The following is a 24,731-nucleotide window of genomic DNA, read 5'->3' as shown; positions in this document are numbered from 1 at the left end:
ATGGGCCAGAGCCAAGAGATCAGAGCCAATAAATACAAGCAGGGACACACATACACACATACATACATATACATACACATACATACACACATATACATACATACATACATACATACATACATACATACATACATACATACATACATACATACATACATACATACATACACACATATACATACACACATACACACATATACATACACACATACACACACACATACATACATATACATACACATACATACACATACATACATACATACATACATACATACATACATACATACATACATACATACATATACATACAAACATACACACATTCACACATTCAGAAAGACAGACAGACAGACAGACAGACAGACAGACAGACAGACAGATAAATGCTGAAATGGGAAGACATGAAGAAACATAGTGATGAGGAGAAAAAAAGACAATAAAAAGAGGGAGAGTGCGAGAAAAGAAAAGAGAGAGAGAGAGCGAGAAAAGGACAGAGAAAGGGAGCAGCATTCCCTGCTTCCCCTGGCCCATAGATCAGAGCTGAGAGCTAGCCCAGCTCAGAGGCAGAGGGAGGGGATGCAAGGAGAGGGTCATAAATGTTGTATTCCCTTCGTCTTCTGAGATTTGAGACAATGTTTTGTTTAGTGCTTTTCTGTCCTCTTTTGTTTTCAAGTCGGTGCATGAGTGCATCTGTGTGTGTGTGTGTGTGTATGTCCCTGTGTGCCATGTGTGTTTCTCTTTCTTTAAGTGTGTATTTGTGCCTGCCTGCCTGTGTGTGTGTGCCTGATGTTTGTGTGTGCATGTATTCTCTGTGTGTATGTATTCTGTGTGTGTATGTATTCTGTGTGTGAATGTTTTCTGTGTGTATGCATTTTGTGTGTGTATGAATTCTCTCTGTGTATGTATTTTGTGTGAAAGCAGCCTTGGGTAAGAGGTTGAGAGAATAGGATGCCCACTCTTGAGAGGATTGCAGTTCTGATGAAATTTGTTGCTAGAAAGAGCACTGTGCACCTCACAACAACCATATTTCTCTCTCTCTCACACACACACACACACACACCCAACCTCAATAAAATGTATCAGATGATTCTCTCTTGAAAATCTCCCCAAATCTCTGAGCACTCATCTTTGAGTTTTTCCTTGTCCAGCATTTCACTTACTTTCATTCAATTTCTCAGACAGTCTCAGAAAGTGACCATGCTGTCCTCACATAGCCTGTGTAGATGTGTTGACAGCAGTTAAGCGTGGTTTGATCTCTTCAGAGCTTGTTCCGTTTGGCATGGCCGTAGCAGGTTGGACGGCACCAGATGGCCCAGGCTGGGTTTGGCAGCAGCTGGCAGAGAGGGACTGTGCATGGGCTGGCAGAATGGAGAGACGGCAGTTAGTTTAGTATGCCACGCTGGATGCCAGGCAGAGATGGGCACAAACACCGCCCAACAGCACTGACCTATGAACCCTAGTGACCCATGAGGACGGAAGGCGGAAGGCGGAAGGCTCTGTGTATTTTTGTCTCTGACTGTGTGTTGCGGTAGAAACATGACTCTCAATTAACAGGCCATTTATCATAGTCAAATGTTTTTTCATTTGGGGTTGTCATGAAAGAAATGAAATAAAATGTCCCTCAATATCCATTTTACAGTGATTAAACTTCTCTTGTTACATCGTTCCAACTTTTTTTTCTTTGAGCGAACTTGTAGGGGCTTTGAGTGCACCTAGCCTAATGGTGGTAGTGTGTAGTGTCTAGTGTGTGGGAGTCAGTGGACTCAGTCGGATCAGATGGATGGTGCTAGCTGTTGTGAATTAGATGAAAGACCTCAGTGTCAGCAGCATGCTATTTATGACCATCTCAGCTCAGTTCAATCCTACTGACTTAACACACTTTGTTACACAAAACACCAATTACCTCGCTGTAAAAAAAATCCTGTAATTTTTATAGTCAATGGTCCGGGCTAGAGCATATCGGACTTTTAGCTAATAGGCCCATCGGCCAATTTCTCGGGCCACTATACATATCTTGCCAGATGGACTTGGACCCATCTGCTACTCGGAACCCTACTAATCCTTCACGACTGGTCTTTCGACATCACCGCATGAGGAGGCTAAAACAGACTTTCCTCCATCGCGACATCTCTCTAAGGCCCCTCTGCTAGCTTGCTAGCCCCGGCCTGCTAGCTGTCTGAATCTCTGTGTCTCCAGCCAGCCCAACAACTCACTGGACCCCTATGATCACACGCATGCCTCTCCCTAATATTAATATGTCTTGTCCATTACTGTCCTGGTTAGTGATTATTGTCTTATTTCACTGTAGAGCCTCTAGCACTGCTCAATATGCCTTAACCAACCATTTAGTTCCACCTCCCACATATGCGGTGGCATCACCTGGTTTAAACGTCTCTAGAGACAATATCTGTCTCATCATTCCTCAATTTCTAGGTCTACCTCCAATGTACTCACATCCTACCATACGTTTGTCTGTACATTATGCCTTGAATCTATTCTATCGTGCCCAGAAACCTGCTCCTTTTACTCTCTGTTCCAAACGTACTATACGACCAGTTCTTATAGCCTTTAGCCGTACCCTTATCCTACTTCTCCTCTGTTCCTCTGGTGATGTAGAGGTTAATCCAGGTCCTGCAGTGCCTAGCTCCACTCCCACTCCCCAGGTGCTCTCATTTGTTGACTTCTGGAACCGTAAAAGCCTTGGTTTCATGCATGTTAACATTAGAAGCCTCCTCCCTAACTTTGTTTTATTCACTGCTTTAGCACACTCTATTTCGCAACAAAGCGTCCCTCACTCATGCTGCCAAACATACCATGGTAAAACGGACAATCTTACCGATCCTCGACTTTGCTGATGTCATTTACAAAATAGCCTCAAACACTCCACTCAACAAATTGGATGCAGTCTATCTATCACAGTGCCATCCGTTTTGTCACCAAAGCCCCATATTCTACATACCACTGCGACCTGTACGCTCTCGTTAGCTGGCCCTCGCTTCATACTCGTCGCCAAACCCACTCATCTACAAGTCTCTGCTAGGTAAAGCCCCGCCTTATCTCAGCTCACTGGTCACCATAGCAGCACCCACCCGTAGCATGCGCTCCAGCAGGTATATCTCACTAGTCACCCCCAAAGCCAATTCCTCCTTTGGCCGCCTTTCCTTTCAATTCTCTGCTGCCAATGACTGGAACGAACTGCAAAAATCACTAAAGCTGGAGACTCATATCTCCCTCACTAGCTTTAAGCACCAGCTGTCAGAGCAGCTCACAGATCACTGCACCTGTACATAGCCCATCTGCAAATAGCCCATCCAACTACCTCATCCCCATACTGTATTTATTTATTTATCTTGCTCCTTTGCACCCCAGTATCTCTACTTGCACATTCATCTTCTGAACATCAATCACTCCAGTGTCTAATTGGTATATTGTAATTACTTCGCCACCATGGCCTATTTATTGCCTTACCTCCCTTATCTTAACTCATTTGCACACACTGTATATTGATTTTCTTCAACTGTATTATTGACTGTATGTTTTGTTTATTCCATGTGTAACTCTGTGTTGTTGTATGTGTCAAACTGCTTTGCTTTATTCTTGGCCAGGTCGCAGTTGTAAATGAGAACTTGTTCTCAACTAGCCTACCTGGTTAAATATAGGTGAAATTAAAAATAAAATAAAAGCAGAGATTAATTTATTTTAGCTCAATTTAATCCACTGTACAAGATGCGGACAGATGACTGCTGTTTCGATGTCAAGCTGACTTTTTCCTCAGAGAGACCTGACCGTTGCACTTAACCTTTTCACACGTACCAACAAACGGGTGTGATCATTCAACACTCAAACCGGTGTGATTATAATGCTTATTTAGAACGTGCAGTTTCAATTGACGCAACATTCAGCATTTGAGCTGGCCACACTGTTTTCACAGAAACATTTTGCACAAACACAGTCCTTACAAAGTTATGTCCAGAATGTGACCAGTTTATTTTTGGATGCAACGTTCAGACCTTCATAGAAGTAGCTACAGCATAACACATTCATCCAAACCGGAAAATGAAGGCTACATTTGTCCTAGTGCTAACTGAGGAAAGATTGACACAACACAAGCGGTCATATTTGTATAACTCTCGGCTGACAGAAACTACAATATGAATTGGCTAATAACAATTACTATTTATAATTAATCATATCACGGGTGAGCTCACGATTGATCGAAAAAAAATTGTAAAACAATTTCTAGAAATCGAATGTAATACGACGATGAGTATTTTTTTTTCCATCAACCAAAGATAATAAGAGTAAACAAGATAAGTGTTTATTCTTATTATCTTTTAATAAGAGTAAAGAAGAGTTTGGTCTGTTTGCAGTACGCATTTTCAAGGGGGTGTGTCGTTTACGATCATCCACTTCCCTTAATTTATTTCCGGAAGTTTAACCAAAAGATTAGTGAACCATTCCTTCACCTCATTATAACGTCTTTGGTCTGGCAGATGACATGACACCCAGAATGCATTATATAATGTCAACAAACATGGCACCACACATATCTGGCAAGTACCTTAGCTCATTATAATCAGTACAACCTTCAAAAAAGCATTTTACACACATCATAGGTGTCCAAATGCATTATTTGTCACCAGTAATTGAAAACATGATTAAAACTGTAAATACATTATGCTCATTACATATAAACATATATATGAATACATACTGTATGCGCCTACAGTAGAAACGACAACACAGATATGATATACAGAAAATAAGAAACTTACTTTGATAGGAACACACACGTCCTAAGTTATTATGTGTAAGGAAAACAACAAGGAAGGCAAAGCTAGCGCCAGCGAGAACATTTTCCAATTCTTGCAAGACTGCGCAGATATAGGCATACTTGATCTGCGCAAACATGAGTGAAGTGCGGTGGGTTCTCCTGAAAGAGAGAAGTTTTATGGCTCAGTAAAGCCTCAAGCATACATTGTCCACAACGCAGAAATGGGCTACTTCTATGTGAGTTAATGAGTAGGCGGAACACACCTCAATTCAAACTGTTGTTAGAAAATATAACTTGTTAGAAAATAATTTTGAAATTGACAAGCTGAAACAGCCTACAGATAATTAACAGGCAGCGCGTGTTAACTGTCCTGTTACGTAATAATCACATTTTGGAACAGTGAGTGCATTTTGACATCACGTGCATAAAACAACTGACGCTGGGTTGACCATTAGAGATATTTGGAACTCACTATGAAAAGGTTAACTCCTAGTGGCTCATTGAGACACAACCATATAACACAATAATAATGAAAATATGTTTCAAGGTTTATTGCAAATTATATCACAAAATAATACTAATAATAAGATAAATAGTGTGTCTCGTTAATCAATAGGACATGTCAAAATACATGTACGTGTATATAGGTGATATTTGAGTATCTGTGAATCTGGAGAGACCCCGTGAATTTTTCCACATTTTGATACACTACAACCTTCTTCTAAAATTGATTACATTTATGTTTTTCCTCATCAATCTACACACAATACCACATAATGACAAAAAAAAATGTTTTTTAGAAAAAACAGAAATACCTTATTTACTTAAATATTCAGACCCGTTACTATTAGACTCGAAACTGAGCTCAGGTGCATCCTGTTTCCATTGACCGTCATTCAGATGCTTCTAAAACTTGAGTCCACCTGTGGTAAATTCAATTGAATGGACATTATTTCGAAAGGCACACGCCTGTCTATATAAGGGCCCACAGTTGACAGTGCATGTCACACCAAAAACCAAGCCATGAGGTCGAAGGAATTGTCCGAAACAGGATTGTGTCGAGGCACAGACCTGGGGAAGGGTACCAAAACATTTCTGCAGCATTGAAGTTCCCCAAGAACACAATAGTCTCCATCATTCTTAAATGGAAGAAGTTTGGAACCACCAAGACTCTTCAAAGAGTTTGCCACAGGGCTAAATTGAGCAGTTGGGGGAGAAGGTGACCAAGAACCCAATGGTCACTCTGACAGAGCTCCAGTTCCTCTGTGGAAAAGGTAGAACCTTCCAGAAGGACAACCATCTCTGCTGCACTCCACCAATCAGGCCTTTATGTTATATGCTTGGAATTTGCCAAAAAGCACCTAAAGAACTTTTAGACCGTGAGAAACGGTCTGGTTTTTAAGCGACAGGGACTGGGAGACTAGTCAGGATCGAGGGAAAGATGATCAGAGCAAAGTACAGAGAGATCCTTGATAAAAACCTGCTCCTCAGACTGGGGCGAAGGTTCACCTTCCAACAGGACAAGTCTCTGATTGTCCTTGAGGGGCCCAGCCAGAGCCCAGACTTGAACTGGACCGAACAACTCTGGAAAGACCTGATAATTGCTGTGTAACGACGCTCCCAATCCAACCTGACAGAGCTTGAGAGGATCTGCAGAGAAGATGGGATAAACTTCCCAAATACAGGTCTGCCAAGCGTGTAATGTCATACTCAAAAACATTCGAGGCTGTAATTGCTGCCAAAGGTGCTTCAAAAAGTACTGAGTAAATTGGCTGAATACTTATGTAAATGTCATATTTTTGCAAACATTTTGCAAACATTTATAGAAACCTGTTTTTGCTTTGTCATTATGAGGTATTGTGTGAAGATTGATGAGGAAAAAAAACAAATCAATCCATTTTAGAATAAGGCTGTAACGTAACAAAATGTGGTAAAAGTCAAGGGGTCTGAATACTTTCCGAATGCACTGTATACTCATTTTTACATGGCCTATTGATTAACGAGACACACTATTTCTCTTATTATTATTATTATTATTATTATTATTATTATTATTATTTTGTGACATAATTTGCAATTTACCTAATTGTAATTATTATTTTGGTATATTGTTGTGTCTCAATGGGCCACTAGAGTTAAGTGCAATGGTCAGGTATCTCTGAGGAAGACGTCAGATTGACGTCAAAACGTCAAGTAATACAATTCTTTATTGTAAAATTCTATTTTATAAGTATTGCTCTTTACAGTACTGTATTGTTGTCACGCCCTGACCTTAGTTCCCTTTTTATGTCTCTATTTTGGTTTGGTCAGGGCGTGAGTTGGGGTGGGCATTCTATGTGTTTTTCTATGTTTTCTATTTCTATGTGTTTGGCCTGGTATGGTTCCCAATCAGAGGCAGCTGTCTATCGTTGTCTCTGATTGAGAACCATACTTAGGTATCCTTTTCCCACCTTGTGTTTGTGGGTAGTTGTTTTCTGTTGTGTGTCTGCACCAGCCAGAACTGTTTCGGTCGTTATCTTTGTTATTTTTGTTATTTCAGTGAATCATTTAATAAATATGAACATGTACCACGCTGCACCTTGGTCCTCTCCTTCCAACAGCCGTTACAATTGTAATATAGATTTGCTTTAGTTAACTGTCATTTAGTTGCTGTAAATTTACAGCAATTATACAATGCTGCTAATAGCAAGAGAAAATAGACGGAATCTGAAACTGACACACACACACACACACACACACACACACACACACACACACACACACACACACACACACACACACACACACACACACACACACACACACACACACACACACACACACACACTTAGTGGTCTGGGAAGATGTTAACCTGCTTCTCTATGTATTTCTGGTATGTTGTGGTCAACGAGGGGAGAGCATCGTGAAATATTAATACACAGCATTGTATTCAGGTTTCTGACAGCGTCAGATTGTCTGCCTATTTTAGATGTGTGTGTGTGTGTGTGTGTGTGTGTGTGTGTGTGTGTGTGTGTGTGTGTGTGTGTGTGTGTGTGTGTGTGTGTGTGTGTGTGCACGTGCGTGTGTGCGTGTGTGCATGTGAGTGAGAAAGAGTGTATGTGTGCAAGTGTGGGCGTGGGTTTGTATTGATGTGTGTCTGTATTCAGACTCACCAAAGATTTGTCTTGTTTCTTCTTTAGACGTGCAATGGAGGGATTCCGAGAAGTACGTGGCGCCAAGATGGATTTGGTTCAATATGATGGAGTAAGCTGATAACGTTGGAGGGAACAATGTGAATGTGTGTTTGTGTGTGCATGTGTGTGTGCGTGTATGTGTGTGTGTGTGTGCGTGTGTGTGTGTGTGTGTGTGTGTGTGTGTGTGTGTGTGTGTGTGTGTGTGTGTGTGTGTGTGTGTGTGTGTGTGTGTGTGTGTGTGTGTGTGTGTGTGTGTGCGTGTGTGTGCGTGTGTGTGTGTGTGTGCGTGTGTATGATTATTAGACATATCTGCCACTGAGACTGGGATAGAGAGGAGAATGATACTTTATTCAGTACAAATGATTCTACATTTAAAGATTTGAATAAAGTCATAATTGCCAGCTTAATACACATCTCAAGTTTTATAGAGACATAAGTAATAGGCAAGAGAAATTTAATTATTTTATTAGTATATTTATTACTCTGATTTGAATCCTTTGCACCAAAGTTTCAAATTAGATCCATGTTGAAAATGATCTTACAAATGATTCCTTGTGAATCGCCTAATTAAATAAAACTCTCTCTTGGGTTCGTTTGGGGTCTGACAAAAATGATTTGACATCTTGGATAAAGTAAAGACGTGAAATTGGAAGAAAAACGTGTCTTGACTAATGGGAATTTATTATGGATCTGTCAATGACTTGGGGACTAACCAAGAATCACCGGTAATATTCTATGTTTTTATAAAAAATGTCGAGTTTAGTTCCAAAACACTATATCTGCCAATTTTCACATTTGTGATTTTTACCCAAAATTATTGCTCATGAGTACCTTCTTGTGTGTGTAAAATATTACAGTTCTCAGAATTGTAATTCATACATTTTAGATGTGTATTAAAATAGATTGTTTTGAAAACACTATACACTGAGTATACCAAACATTGGGAACACCTTCCTGATTTTGGCGGGGCATGGACTCTACAAGGTGTCAAAAGCGTTCCACAGGGATGCTGGTCCGTGTTGATTCCAATGCTCCCCACAGTTGTATCAAGTTGGCTCAATCTCTTTTGTGTGGTGGACCATGCTTTATACACACTGTAAACACACTGAAAAACCCAGCAACGGTTGCGGTTCTTGACGTAAACCGGTGAGCCTGGCACCTACTACTACACCCCGCTCCAAGGTATTTAAATATTTTGTCTTGCCCATTCACCCTGTCAATGGTATACATACACAATCCTTGTCTTCATTTTCCTCCCCTTTATCTACACTGATTGAAGTGGATTTAACATGTGACATCAATAAGGGATCATAGCTTTCATCTGCATTCACCTTATCAGTTTATGTCATGGAAAAAGCAGGTGTTCTTAATGTTTGTGTACTCAGTGTATCTTCATTGTTTAACTTGAATGGAATGGTCATTTAGTGCATATTTGACTGTGGTTGTCTCACCTAACTATCTTAAGATAAATGCACTAACTGTACTGTAAGTCACTCTGGATAAGAGGATATGCTAAATGACTAAAATGTAAAATGTAAATATATTACGTACATACAGTTGAAGTCGGAAGTTTACATACACTTAGGTTGGAGTCATTAAAACTCGTTTTTCAACCACTCCACACATTTCTTGTTAGCAAACTATAGTTTTGGCAAGTCGATTAGGACATCTACTTTGTGATTGACGTAATAAATGTTTCCAACAATTGTTTACAGACAGATTATTTCACTTACAATTCACTGTATCACAATTCCAGTGGGTCAGAAGTTTACATACACTAAGTTGACTGTGCCTTTAAACAGCTTGGAAAATTCCAGAAAATTATGTCATGGCTTTAGAAGCTTTAGAAGCTTCTGAGTCTAGTTCATCCTTGAGGGCAATTTCCAAATGCCTGAAGGTACCACGTTCATCTGTACAAACAATAGTACGCAAGTATAAACACCATAGGACCACGCAGCCGTCATACCGCTCAGGAAGGAGACGCATTCTCCTAGAGATGAATGTATTTTGGTGCGAAAAGTGCAAATCAATCCCAGAACAACAGCAAAGGACCTTGTGAAGATGCTGGAGGGAAGTATCTATATCCACAGTAAAATGAGTCCTATTTCGACATAACCTGAAAGGCCGCTCAGCAAGGAAGAAGCCACTGCTCCAAAACAGCCATAAAACAGCCAGACTATGGTTTGCAACTGCACATGGGGACAAAGATCATGTAACGGTCGTCTTTTGGTGATTGAGTGGACCAAGGCGCAGCGGGCTGTGAAAACATAATGAATTTATTTACAAACAGACGAAACACGAAGAACACTTGAATAAACTACAAAAACAAATAAACGACGTAGACTGACCTAAAACATGATAACTTACATAACACGAAGAACGCACGAACAGGTACACACTACAACAAACGAACGAACAAACGAAACAATCCCGTGTGGTGCACAGACACAAACACGGAAGACAACCACCCACAAACAAACAGTGAAACCAGCCTACCTTAATATGGTTCTCAATCAGAGGAAACGTCAAACACCTGCCTCTAATTGAGAACCATATCAGGCAACACATTAAACCCAACATAGAAACACAACACATAGAATGCCCACCCCAACTCACGCCCTGACCAACTAAACACATACAAAACAGCAGAAAACAGGTCAGGAACGTGACAGAACCCCCCCCCCCCCCCCCTCACGGTGCGAACTCCGGGTGCACCCCTAAACTCAAGGGGAGGGTCTGGGTGGGCATCCGTCCGCGGTGGCGGCTCCGGCGCAGGACGAGGACACCACTCCACCATTGTCTTTGTCCCCCTCCTTAGCGTCCTCCGAGTGGCGATCCTCGCCCCCGACCCTGGTCTAGGAACCTTAACACCGGTCCCCCCTAGATAACTCAGGACATAGAGGTAGCTCAGGACAGAGAAGTAGCTCAGGACAGAGAGGTAGCTCAGAACAGAGAGGTAGCTCAGGACAGAGAGGTAGCTCTGGACTTATGGCAGCTCCGGGCTGAGGGGCAGCTCCGGACTGGGTGGCAGCTCCGGACTGGGTGGCAGCTCCGGACTGGAGGGCAGCTCATGACTGGAGGGCAGTTCATGACTGGAGGGCAGCTCATGACTGGAGGGCAGCTCATGACTGGAGGGCAGCTCATGACTGTAGGGCAGCTCATGACTGGAAGGCAGCTCATGACTGGAGGGCAGCTCATGACTGGAGGGCAGCTCATGACTGTCTGGCGGCTCTGGCGGAACCTGGCTGGCTGGCTCTGGCGGATCCTGGCTGGCTGGCTCTGGCGGATCCTGGCTGGCTCTGGCGGATCCTGGCTGGCTGGCTCTGGCAAATCATGGCTGGCTGGCTCTGGCGGATCCTGGCTGGCTGGCTCTGGCGGATCCTGGCTGGCTGGCGGCTCTGGCGGATCCTGGCTGGCTGCCGGCTCTGGCGGATCCTGGCTGGCTGCCGGCTCTGGCGGATCCTGGCTGGCTGCCGACTCTGGCGGATCCTGGCTGGCTGCCGGCTCTGGCGGATCCTGGCTGGCTGCCGGCTCTAGTGGATCCTGGCTGGCTGCCGGCTCTGGCGGATCCTGGCTGGCTGCCGGCTCTGGCGGATCCTGTCTGGCGGACGGCTCCTGTCTGGCGGATGGCTCTGAAGGCTCATGACAGACAGGCGGCTTTGAGGGCTCAGTACAGACGGGCGGCTTTGCAGGCTCAGTATAGACAGGCAGTTCATGCGGCGGTTGGCAGACGGAGAGTTCATACGGCGTTGGGCAGACGGGCAGTTCAGGCGCCGTTGGGCAGACGGCAGTTCAAGCTCCGTTGGGCAGACGGGCAGTTCAAGCGCCGTTGGGCAGACGGGCAGTTCAGGCACAGTTGGGCAGACGGCAGACTCTGGCCGGCTGAGGTGCACTGTAGGCCTGGTGCGTGGTGTCGGCACTGGTGGGAATAGGCTGGAGACACACACCACAGGGCTAGTGCTGGGAGAAGGAACAGTGCGTACAGGGCTCTGGAGACGCACAGGAGGCTTTGTGCGTGGTGCCGGAACTGGAGGTACTGGGCTGGAGACACGCACCACAGGGAGAGTGCATGGAGGAGAAACAGGGCTCTGGAGACGCACAGGAGGCTTGGTGCGTGGTGCCAGCACTGGTGGTACTGGGCTGGGGACACGTATCTCAGGGCTAGTGCGGGGAGCAGGAACAGGACGCACAGGACTCTGGAGATGCACAGGAGGCTTGGTACGTGGTGTAGGCACTGTCTTAACCAGACGGCTAGCGTGCACCTCAGGACGAGTATGGAGAGCTGTTCCCGGTGACATCAACTCACCAACACGTTCAGTCGAATGGATGCCGTGCCTCATGCACCAAACCAGTACATCCCTCATAACTCTTGCCTCCAATTTCCCCATTAACTCCTTCACTGTCTCTGCGTCACTCACCTCCAATTCCGCCCTCACCGGCTCCTTACGGTAAGCAGGAGGAGTTGGCTCACGTCTCCTGACTGACCCAACTACACTCCCCGAGAGCCACCCCCCAAGAAATTTTTGGGTTTGACTCACGGGATTCCAGCCTTGTTTCCGAGCTGCCTCCTCATATCGCCGCCTCTCCGCTTTCGCTGCCTCCAGCTCCGCTTTGGGGCGGCGACACTCCTCTCGTTCTGCCCAGGGTCCTTCTCCGTCTAGGATTTCCTTCCATGTCCATTCCTCCTTGTACACCTGCTGTTGTCGCTGCTGCCCGTTAACCCGCTGCTTGATCCTTCGTCGGTGGGTGGTTCTGTAACGGTCGTCTTTTGGTGATTGAGCGGACCAAGGCGCAGCGAGTTGTGAATACATAATGAATTTATTTACAAACAGACAAAACACGAAGAACACTTGAATAAACTACAAAACAAATAAACGACGTAGACTGACCTAAAACATGAGAACTTACATAACACGAAGAACGCACGAACAGGTACAGACTACAACAAACGAACGAACAAACGAAACATTCCCGTGTGGTGCACAGACACAAATACGGAAGACAACCACCCACAAACAAACAGTGAAACCAGCCTACCTTAATATGGTTCTCAATCAGAGGAAACGTCAAACACCTGCCTCTAATTGAGAACCATATCAGGCAACACATTAAACCCAACATAGAAACACAACACATAGGATGCCCACCCCAACTCACACCCTGACCAACTAAACACATACAAAACAACAGAAAACAGGTCAGGAACGTGACAGATCATACTTTTTGGAGAAATGTCCTCTGGTCTTATGAAATAAAAATAGAACTGTTTGGCCATAATGACCATTGTTATGTTTGGAGGAAAAAGGGGGGCTTGCAAGCCAAAGAACACCATCCCAACCGTGAAGCACGGGGGTGGCAGCATCATGTTGTGGGAGTGCTTTGCTGTAGGAGGGACTGGTGCACTTCACAAAATAGATGGCATCATGAGGAGGGGAAATTATATGGATAAATTGAAGCAACATCTCAAGACATCATTCAGGAAGTTAAAGCTTGGTCACAAATGGGTGTTCCAAATGAACAATGACCCCAAGCATATTTCCAAAGTTGTGGCAAAATGGCTTAAGGACAACAAAGTCAAGGTATTGGAGTGGCCATCACAAAGCCCTGACCTCAATTCTATAGAAAATGTTTGGGCAGAACTGAAAAAGCGTGTGCGAGCAAGGAGGCCTACAAACCTGACACATTTACACTATCTCTGTCAGGAGGAATGGGCCAAAATTTGACCCAACGTTTGACCCAAGTTAAACAATTTTAAGGCAATGCTACCAAATACTAATTGACTGTATGTAAACTTCTGACCCACTGTGAATGTGATACAGTGAATTATAAGAGAAATAAATAATTATCTCTACTATTACTTCGACTTTTTACATTCTTAAAATAAAGTGGTGATTGTAACTAATATAAGATGGAATTTTTACTAGGATTAAATGTTAGGAATTGTGAAAAACTGAGTTTAAATGTATTTGGCTAAGATGTATGTAAACTTCCGACGTCAACTGTATCTCAAATTACATATTTTTAGTTATTTGTCTTATTTGACTCTGTAAAACCTAGCAGTACTACTTATTTTTCTGAGAGTGAGGTGAATATACAGAGCCTTCAGAAAGTATTCACAGCCCTTGACTTTTTCCATATTTTGTTATGTTAAAGCCGGAAATTAAAAATGTATTACATTTAGATTTTGTGTCACTGGCCTACACACAATACCCAAAAATGTCAAAGTGGAATTATGTTTTTAGAAATGTTTACAAGTTAATAAGTATTCAACCCCTAAATACGTTCACGAGTAAGAATTAGCTTTACAAGGTCACATAATAATCAGTGTTTAACATTATTTTTTTATGTCTACCTGTAACTGTTGCCCACACAAACAGTTATCTGTAATGTCCCTCAGTCGAGCAGTGAATTTCAAGCACATGTTCAACCACAAAGACCAGGGCGATTTTCCAATGCCTCACAAAGAAGGGCACCTATTGGTGTATGGTTAAAATAAAATAAAAAAACAGACACTGAATATCTCTTTGAGCAGGGTAAAGTTATTATTTTCACTTTGGATGGTGAATCAATACACCCGGTCACGACAAATATACAGGCATCCTTCCTGACTCAGGATGCTTGTCATCGGCACGGACTAGGGAGTTTTTTTTGTATAAAAAGACACGGAATAGAGCTAAGCACAGGCAAAATCATAGAGGAAAACTTGGTTCCTGTCACACCCTAATCTGTTTCACCTGTCTTTGTACTTGTCTCCACCCCCCTCCAGGTGTAGCCCATCTTCTCCATTATCCCCAGTGTACGTATACACGCCAATCTTTTAAACAATAAAAGCTAATTGACTAACATTTCTAAAAATGCATGTATAGCATTTTGGAAGAGAAACTCTTCAAATGTCATGTTTTGTCTTTGATCTTCATGTCTTGTCCCTGTGCTTCCCTCTGCTGGTCTTATTAGGTTCGTTCCCTCTTTCTATTCCTCTCTCTCCTCCTCCCTCTCTCCCTCCCCCGCTCTCTCTCTCTATCGTTCCGTTCCTGCTCCCAGCTGTTTCTCTTTCTCCTAACGACCTCATTTACTCTTTCACACCTGTCCCCTATTTTGCCCTCTGATTTGAGTCCCTATTTCTCCCTCTGTTTTCTGCTTCTGTCTTTGTCGGATTCTTGTTTGATGTTTGCTGTTCTGTGTCCTGGTTCCGCCCTGTCGTGTTTTTGCCTTCATCAGATGCTGCGTGTGAGCAGGTGTCATCTAAGATATATCCTGGAGTACCGTTTTGTTTAAGACTGGAATAAAGACTCTGTTTTTGTTAAGTCGCTTTTGGGTCCTCATTCACCAGCATAACAGAAGAATCCGACCAAGAATGGACCCAGCGACTACGGATTCTCTCTACACTACCGTCAAGTTCCAGGGAGCAATGCTCGGCAGACACGAGCAGGAATTGTCTGCTGCTCGTCATGCCGTTGAGACCCTGGCCGCTCAGGTTTCCGATCTCTCAGGACAGTTTCAGAGTCTTCGTCTCGTACCACAAGTTACTTCCTGGTCTTCCGAGTCTCCGGAACCCAGGGTTAATAATCCACCATGTTACTCTGGACAGCCCACTGAGTGTCGCTCCTTTCTCACCCAGTGTGATATTGTGTTCTCTCTCCAGCCCAACACATACTCTGGAGAGAGAGCTCGGATCGCTTACGTCATATCACTCCTTACTGGGCGGGCTCGGGAGTGGGGCACAGCTATCTGGGAGGCAAGGGCTGAGTGTTCTGACGTTTATCAGAACTTTAAGGAGGAGATGATACGGGTCTTTGATCGTTCAGTTTTTGGGAAGGAGGCTTCCAGGGGTCTGGCTTCCCTATGTCAAGGTGATCGATCCATAACGGATTACTCTATAGAGTTTCGTACTCTTGCTGCATCCAGTGACTGGAACGAGCCGGCGTTGCTCGCTCGTTTTCTGGAGGGACTCCACGCTGAGGTTAAGGATGAGATTCTCTCCCGGGAGGTTCCTTCCAGCGTGGACTCGTTGATTGCACTCGCCATCCGCATAGAACGACGGGTAGATCTTCGTCACCGAGCTCGTGGAAGAGAGCTCGCGTTAGCGGGGCTTCCCTTCTCCGCATCTCGACCATCTCCTTCCATCGGCTCTGAGACTGAGCCCATGCAGCTGGGAGGTGTTCACATCTCGACTAAGGAGAGGGAACGGAGAATCACCAACCGCCTTTGCTTCTATTGCGGTTCTGCTGGACATTTTGTCATGTCATGTCCGGTTAAAGGTCAGAGATCATCAGTAAGCGGAGGGCTACTGGTGAGCGCTACTACTCAGGTCTCTCCATCAAGATCCTGTACTACCTTGTCGGTCCATCTACGCTGGACCGGGTCGGCTGCTTCCTGCAGTGCCTTGATAGACTCTGGGGCTGAGGGTTGTTTTATGGACGAAGCATGGGCTCGGAAACATGAGATTCCTCTCAGAGAGTTAGGGAGGATCACACCCATGTTCGCCTTAGATGGTAGTCCTCTCCCCAGTATCAGATATGAGACACTACCTTTAACCCTCACAGTATCTGGTAACCACAGTGAGACCATTTCTTTTTTGATTTTTTGTTCACCTGTTACACCTGTTGTTTTGGGTCATCCCTGGCTAGTATGTCATAATCCTTCTATTAATTGGTCTAGTAATTCTATCCTATCCTGGAACGTTTCTTGTCATGTGAAGTGTTTAATGTCTGCTATTCCTCCTGTTTCTTCTGTCCCCTCTACTCAGGAGGAGCCTGGTGATGTGACAGGAGTACCGGAGGAACATCATGATCTACGCACGGTCTTCAGTCGGTCCAGAGCCAACTCTCTTCCTCCTCACCGGTCGTATGATTGTTGTATTGATCTCCTTCCGGGGACCACTTCTCCTCGGGGTAGATTATTCTCTCTGTCGGCTCCCGAACGTAAGGCTCTCGATGATTATCTGTCTGCTGAAGGCATTCAGATGGATCCCGCTAAGGTCCAGGATGTCAGCGATTGGCCCGTTCCTAAGTCACGTGTCGAGTTACTGCGCTTTCTCGGTTTCGCTAATTTCTATCGGCGTTTCATTCGTAATTACGGTCAAGTGGCTGCCCCTCTCACAGCTCTGACTTCTGTCAAGTCTTGCTTTAAGTGGTCCGGTTCCGCCCAGGGAGCTTTTGATCTCCTCAAGAAGCGTTTTACATCCGCCCCTATCCTTGTTACTCCTGACGTCACAAAACAATTCATTGTCGAGGTTGACGCTTCAGAGGTGGGCGTGGGAGCCATTCTGTCCCAGCGCTTCCAGTCTGACGATAAGGTCCATCCTTGCGCTTACTTTTCTCATCGCTTGTCGCCATCGGAACGCAACTATGATGTGGGTAACCGCGAACTGCTCGCCATCCGCTTAGCCTTAGGCGAATGGCGACAGTGGTTGGAGGGGGCGACCGTTCCTTTTGTCGTTTGGACTGACCATAAGAACCTTGAGTACATCCGTTCTGCCAAACGACTTAATGCACGTCAAGCTCGTTGGGCATTGTTTTTCGCTCGTTTCGAGTTCGAGATTTCCTATCGTCCGGGAAATAAGAACACCAAGCCTGATGCTTTATCCCGTCTCTTTAGTTCTCCTGTGGTTTCTACCGAACCCGAGGGGATTCTCCCTGAAGGGCGTGTTGTCGGGTTGACTGTCTGGGGAATTGAGAGACAGGTAGAGCAAGCACTCACTCACACTGCGTCGCCGCGCGCTTGTCCTAGTAACCTTCTGTTCGTTCCTGTCTCTACTCGTCTGGCTGTTCTTCAGTGGGCTCATTCTGCCAAGTTAGCTGGTCACCCCGGTGTTCGGGGTACGCTTGCTTCTATTCGCCAGCGGTTTTGGTGGCCTACTCAGGAGCGGGACACGCGCCGTTTCGTGGCTGCTTGTTCGGACTGCGCGCAGACTAAGTCAGGTAACTCTCCTCATGCCGGTCGTCTTAGACCGCTTCCCATTCCTTCTCGACCATGGTCTCAGATCGCCTTAGACTTTAGTACCGGTCTGCCTTCGTCTGCGGGGAGGACTGTGAGAGCCGCCAATAAACGTAGGATTAAGAGTCCTAGGTATTGTCGCGGTCAGAGAGTGTGGCTTTCCACTCGTAACCTTTCCCTTACGACAGCTTCTCGCAAGTTGACTCCGCGGTTCATTGGTCCGTTTCGTGTCTCTCAGGTCGTTAATCCTGTCGCTGTGCGACTGCTTCTTCCGCGACATCTTCGTCGCGTCCACCCTGTCTTCCATGTCTCTTGTGTCAAGCCTTTTCTTCGCGCCCCCGTTCGTCTTCCCTCCCCCCCTCCCGTCCTTGTCGAGGGCGCACCTATTTACAAGGAACGGAGGATCATGGACATGCGTTCTCAGGGACGTGGTCAACAGTACTTAGTGGATGGGGAGGGTTTCGGTCCTGAGGAGAGGAGTTGGGTTCCATCTCGGGACGTGCTGGACCGTTCGTTGATTGATGATTTCCTTCGTCGCCGCCAGGGTTCCTCCTCGAGTGCGCCAGGAGGCGCTTGGTGAGTGGGGGGGTACTGTCATGTTTTGTCTTTGATCTTCATGTCTTGTCCCTGTGCTTCCCTCTGCTGGTCTTATTAGGTTCTTTCCCTCTTTCTATTCCTCTCTCTCCTCCTCCCTCTCTCCCTCCCCCGCTCTCTCTCTCTATCGTTCCGTTCCTGCTCCCAGCTGTTTCTCTTTCTCCTAACGACCTCATTTACTCTTTCACACCTGTCCCCTATTTTGCCCTCTGATTTGAGTCCCTATTTCTCCCTCTGTTTTCTGCTTCTGTCTTTGTCGGATTCTTGTTTGATGTTTGCTGTTCTGTGTCCTGGTTCCGCCCTGTCGTGTTTTTGCCTTCATCAGATGCTGCGTGTGAGCAGGTGTCATCTAAGATATATCCTGGAGTACCGTTTTGTTTAAGACTGGAATAAAGACTCTGTTTTTGTTAAGTCGCTTTTGGGTCCTCATTCACCAGCATAACATCAAATAGCTAATCACAGAACATGTGAAGAGAAATCTATTTTAGTGAAAGTAATTGGATAAGAAGTATCCTTAGAATTTACATCACTTGGGCGCCATTCTGACTAGATTAGCAATAAGGCAGGGGGGGCGGGGGTGGTATATGGCCAATATACCATGGCTAAGGGCTGTCTTTAGGCATGCCGCAACAAAGTGTGCCTGGACACAGCCCTTAGCCATGGTACATTGGCCATATACCACATTCCCCAGAGGTGCTGTATTTCAACTATAAACTGGTTTCCAACATAATTGGAGCAGTAAAAATAAATGTTTTGTCATGTCCGTGGTATACGGCTGTCAGCCAATCAGCGTTCAGGGCTCGAACCAACCTGTTTATAAAATGCTTTATAACATGCATCATAACGTGTCACGACAGAGACTACATATGTCCATAACAAATCATAAGCGGTTTTATGTTTTATGGATTTGAACATTACAGTGCTTTCAAGAAAATTCCCCTCATCTGTACATTAAGGCAGTTCTAAAGACACTTGCATGTTTACATGGTGACTCACTTCATCTCTTAATCTTCCAAGAAACATGCAATCCACATTCTCTTCCATTTTCTTACAGCCCATAGGTCTTACATCACATTCATCTCAACTGCTTCTAGTCCATCTAGTCGAAGGCCAATCAATTGGAAGATGAAAAGCAACAATCAGGAACCTTGGTGAATAGCCTTCATGTACAAAGCCTAGTGAAGGCAGAGTTTGTACCTTCAGACATATGAAATGGCAACAGTTTGCCTACCCGGCGCGCAGGGCAGCGGAATTGGCCGCACCTACCAACAACAGCCCGAGACTAATAAAATAAAAAAGGAACACAAGGCTTAATTTATTTTATTTTTTACAGAAACGTTTGGCGATCGACTAGAAATGCCTTGGAGATCGTCAAGCCGATCGCGATCGACCGGTTGGTGACCACTGGCCTAGTAAATAGCCTTCATGTATAAAGCTAGTGAATAGCCTTCGTGTATGTAGCCTAGTGAATAGCCTTCATCTATAAATCCTAGTGAATAGCCTTCACATTTAAAGCCTAGTGAATATCCTTCATGTATGCAGCCTAGTGAACAGCCTTCTTGTATGTAGCCTAGTAAATAACCTTCATGTATAAAACCTAGTGAATATCCTTCACTTTTAAAGCCTAGTGAATAGCTTTCAATTATAAAACCTAGTGAATAGCCTTCATGTATAAAGCCTAGTGAATTTCCTTAATGTATAAAGCCTAGTGAATAGCTTTCATGTATAAAACCTAGTGAATTTCCTTCATGTATAAAGCCTAGTGAATAGCCTTCATGTATAAAACCTAGTGAATTTCCTTCATGTATAAAGCCTAGTGAATTTCCTTCATGTATAAAGCCTAGTGAATATCCTTCACTTTTAAAGCCTAGTGAACAGCCTTCATGTATACAGCCTAGTGAACAGCCTTCATGTATACAGCCTAGTGAACAGCCTTCATGTATACAGCCTAGTGAACAGCCTTCAAGTATAAAGCCTAGTGAACAGCCTTCATGTATAAAGCCTAGTGAACAGCCTTCATGTATACAGCCTAGTGAACAGCCTTCATGTATACAGCCTAGTGAACAGCCTTCATGTATAAAGCCTAGTGAACAGCCTTCATGTATAAAGCCTAGTGAACAGCCTTCATGTATACAGCCTAGTGAACAGCCTTCATGTATAAAGCCTAGTGAATATCCTTCATGTATAAAGCCTAGTGAATATCCTTCATGTATAAAGCCTAGTGAACAGCCTTCATGTATACAGCCTAGTGAACAGCCTTCATGTATACAGCCTAGTGAATTTCCTTCATGTATAAAGCCTAGTGAATTTCCTTCATGTATAAAGCCGAGTGAACAGCCTTCATGTATCTAGCCTAGTAAATAGCCTTCAATTTTAAAGCCTAGTGAATATCCTTCACTTTTAAAGCCTAGTGAATAGCTTTCATGTAGCCTAGTGAATATCCTTCATGTATAAGTCCTAGTGAATATCCTTCATATACAAAGCCTGGTGAATATCCGTCTCTTTTAAAGCCTAGTGAATAGCTTTCATGTATACAGCCTAGTGAATAGCTTTCATGTATAAAACCTAGTGAATAGCCTTCATGTATAAAGCCTAGTGAATATCTGTCTCTTTTAAAGCCTAGTGAATAGCTTTCATGTATATAGCCTAGTGAATAGCTTTCATGTATAAAGCCTAGTGAATATCTTTCACTTTTAATGCCTGAGTGAATAGCTTTCATGTATAAAACCAAGTGAATAGCCTCCACGTTTAAAGCCGAGTGAATAGCATTCAGGTATATAGCCCAGTGAACAGCTTTCATGTATAAAGCCTAGTGAATAACATTCAGGTATAAAGCCTAGTGAATATCCTGTGTGTATAAAGCCTAGTGAATGGACACCACCCAGCTACATATCTATACATGTATATACAAGATACGTTCAGGATGTCTTCGTTTCCCCCAGTCAGCAACTGTATCTTTGTTGTATTTAGCTACAATCCTCTCTGATGTTTCTGGTAAAGCAGGAGTACAGTATATACAGAGCAAAGAGATAGAGGCATTTGAAACCGACCATTTATAACTATTATACACAGTTGAATAATACATGGCTGAAAGTAAAGACTGCGCCAGCACCGTGTGCAGTGTCAAAGGGCCATGGCTGTGTAATGCATAAACAACAGAGATAGCAGAGAAAGAGAGCGAGAGAGAGAGAGAGAGATGTAGTCACAGAGAGGGAGAGATGGAGAGGTGGAGTGACTGAGCAAGAGCAAGGGAGAGAGCAAAATAGAAAGAGAAAGCGAGCGAGAGAGAGAGGGAGAGAAAGTGAGAGAAAGCCAAAGAGAGAGAATGAAAGAGCGAGAGAGTCTAAGAAAATGCCTCTGAACTTCCCTGTCTCTTTTGCTAACCTCATCTATTCCGCTGAACCTCTTGCTCATCTAAAAGGAGAGAAAATCAAAACAGTAGACAGGTGGGTTATTTTCTCTTACAAATAGCTCAGTGGAGATGTATGCTCACTGTATGATCGGGTCCTTTATTTAGTAGAATTTCTATCAACAGTCCTGCACCTGTCCAATCTGACCACACACACAGGACTACACATGCATGCTCATTCACATGCATATTCATATATACCCCATATGTATGTGTAATATATGTGCAGTATAGGGAAGGTACATAGGTTCGTCTCTTCTTTTTCATCTGGGGCAGTGTATGCATGGAAGAGATAGCCTAAAATAGACATACAAGAGATTTGACCAAATCATACATCATTGTTCCCCTAATTCTGGTTACTCTGCCCTGTCATGTCTGGGTCTGGGTTTCCTATATAGTCTATATTGGTCAAAAGTAGTGCACGACGTAGGGAACAGGGTGCCATTTGGAACACATTCCCAGTGCATGCAGAGTTCAGTCTCAGTTACCACAGGAAGCGAGAACATGCAGTGTTAAGCGCTCCCTAAAATGGTGAATCATGTTTGTGGTTGACTGGCTCCTTTCTGGAGCCCTGACAGGACGGTGACCCAGATTCACTGGGTACCATAAGTCCCTTTATCTGGGCTTTCTCTCACCAACACACAAGCACGTGCACACAGGCACACAGGCACACACACACAAACACACACAGACATACAAAGACAGGCTGCTCATGGGAGAGGATGGAGGAAGGAAGGAAGGAAGTAAGGAAGGAAGTAAGGAAGGAAGGAAGGAAGGAAGGAAGGAAGGAAGGAAGGAAGGAAGGAAGGAAGGAAGGAAGGAAATGGGGAAGAGGACTGGTCTGAGATGAAACGAGCTGAGCTGTATTGAGCGGACAAGAAAAGATGGTCTAAAGTGGTCTTGTTTGTATATCCGTTTTGACCAATTTATTTAACTCTGGTAAGAAAGGAGATGTATGGGTGCCAACCAACATTAAACTGGGTAGATTCAAAGCAGTAAAAGACACTTAACATTAATAAAACATAAGTTAGATTTGTATCTACAGTGATAAAATCAGGTAGATTAAACATGTTAAATGTTAAACATGCAGTGGAGGTTTTAATTGCCTCCAAAATGGATTGAAAAAAACAAGCTGTTTTTCATCGCATTAGAAACCAATGAAATAAATACATCTTGGAGAGAACAAAACCAGTGAGTTTTTTTCAGTGAGTGGCTGATTAAAAGAGTCTCCATAATGAATGTTTTTTTATTCTCTTTTGACAATTTAAATTCAAATTAAAAGAGAGATGTGGACGATTAAAGGGAGGCAGCCGGAAAGAGAGAGAGAGAGAGAGAGAGAAAGACAGAGAGAGAGGGACAGAGAAAGACTGAGGGAGGAGAACGAGGAGAACGAGGATAAGCTTGGCACCAAAGGTGAAGGACTAAGCTATGTATTTTGGGGTTACATGTTATCCTCCACACAAAAGCACACTGTGTATATCTGTGTACCACTGTGTACCGCTCTACCCAAAATGGTTCCAGGAAACTCTTCCAATGAGTTGAATAATTGATCAGCAGTCTCCCTTCTCTCTTCTGTCAATTTCATCTCTCTCTTTCCTTCTCTTCCGGCCCCCTCTCTTTCCCACTTCATCTGTCTCATCTAACTCTCCCTTTCAGTCTCACTTCCCTTACCCTCTCTGCTTACCTAGCCTTTCAAATTCACACCTTATCCCTGCCATAGCATTCCATTATGGCTCCAGCATACTGTATCTTGCTACCAGTGGAGGCTTCTCAGAGGGCCATTCTCCTCAGTAATAAAAAAAATAAATAGCAAAACATAAAAAGAAGTTATCAATTTTAGATAAACTATACTAAATATATTCACATCACCAAATAAATGTTTAAAACACACTGTTTTGCAATGAAGGTCTACAGTAGCTCAGAAACACTCTGTAGGGTAGCACCATGGTGTAGCCAGAGGACAGCTAGCTTCTGTCCTCCTCTGGGTACATTGACTTCAATACAAACCTAGGAGGCCCATAGTTCTCACCCCCTTCCATACTTACACTGCAATTATGACAACTTCCGGAAGATGTCCTCAAACCTATCAGAGTTGCAGCATGAACTGACATGTTGTCCACCCAATCAAAGGATCAGAGAATGAATCTAGTACTGAAAGCAAAAGCCTTGAGAATTAATAGAGAAAAATATCAGAAAATATTAGAAATATGTGCTGTCTTCCCCACGTGGACACCCTGGCCAAGAAAAACTTCTCTATCAGACATATTAAAAACATACACAGAGATAGACCATACCTCTATGTTTCATACATTTACCACAGTCATACCGTATCAGATGCAATGTCACACACCAAATGGTACTGTCTCTTTTAGATATACAGTATATTACAGATTTGGTTGTATTTTTTTTTGTTACTTTCACTTTCACTTAGCTAGCCTACTCAAACACCCAGCTCAAACAGAGAGGGATGCTATGTTAGCTAGCTGGCTATGGCTATCCAACGCTGGAACTCTTCCAAGTCAAGGAAATCTTTTGGTTTTATTGATTTATTGTTATTATTGTAACTGCTAAACTGATTGCATGATTGTAGTGGGTTTACTAACGCGTTAGTTCTATTATCTATGTTGACTATGACTGACAAACGATGTAGGCTGTGGGTAGCAGTTAGCGGTCATGATATGAAGGTTTGGTTTGGAAAGGTTCTTTCGCTTGGTCACAGAAAGCTGAATTCCACAAGTGAAGGGAAAAGCTGAGAGGAGGAGAACGTGTAAATAGTTGCGAGATGGAATTATATATACAACGAGAAAAGTGATCATGCTGTTTTTCATGAGGCTGCTATGAA

This window comes from Salvelinus fontinalis, chromosome 6, assembly GCF_029448725.1.
Source record: "Salvelinus fontinalis isolate EN_2023a chromosome 6, ASM2944872v1, whole genome shotgun sequence".
NCBI classification, from domain to species: Eukaryota; Metazoa; Chordata; class Actinopteri; order Salmoniformes; family Salmonidae; genus Salvelinus; species Salvelinus fontinalis.
Note: the sequence above shows the minus strand (reverse complement) of the source record.